This window comes from Pistacia vera, unplaced genomic scaffold (genome assembly GCF_008641045.1).
Source record: "Pistacia vera cultivar Batoury unplaced genomic scaffold, PisVer_v2 Contig454, whole genome shotgun sequence".
Classification (NCBI taxonomy): Eukaryota; Viridiplantae; Streptophyta; class Magnoliopsida; order Sapindales; family Anacardiaceae; genus Pistacia; species Pistacia vera.
The window spans coordinates 47,744-48,392 of record NW_022196284.1 but is presented as its reverse complement, the minus strand read 5'-3'; positions in this window follow the sequence as shown (position 1 = coordinate 48,392).

Sequence of the window (649 nt, the reverse complement as noted above, 5' to 3'; positions counted from 1 at the left end):
TCATCTGCCATTCTTCTCGCAAGTTATTGTGTTTTTTTTTTTTTTTTTTTTCATCATGTGAATTTTTGTGATTTTATTGATTTTGATTGATGATTTCGCTTGATTGAGCTGTTAGGTGGGTAGATGAATTCATGTCAGTTTCAAATGTTAATTTGCATGTTACTTTCAAACACTTGTTTGGTGGATTCTCACTATCTAGAATATGAGTAAGATCCAAATGCATAATTGATTAGGTGGGATTTGCTAAAATCTATTATGAAAGTGAAGTAGTTTGTTTATATATGTACATATTTGGGTACCCAATTCAACACAAGTGAAAATAAAAGAAAACCTCAAGGGGTTAAATTGGATATTTAGTACTTGATTAGATCTTCACTTGCTTAGGATTTGATCCCATCAACCACAAATTTGGCATATCAAACCACCAAAACACTTAAATGCGTTGTAAGTGACCTATCAAATGCTCTGTTCATAACAAATTCCAAGATTGACATGATATATGTTCAAATCTTAATGAAGCTCTTGTTTTTCAAAGCCATTAGTTTTTGAAAATTTTGCCTGCATGAATAGAAATTGAATTTGATACTATTTTCATAGTTAACAGTATTTGATTTCAAACACTTATATTTCTATAGATTGAAAGTAAATG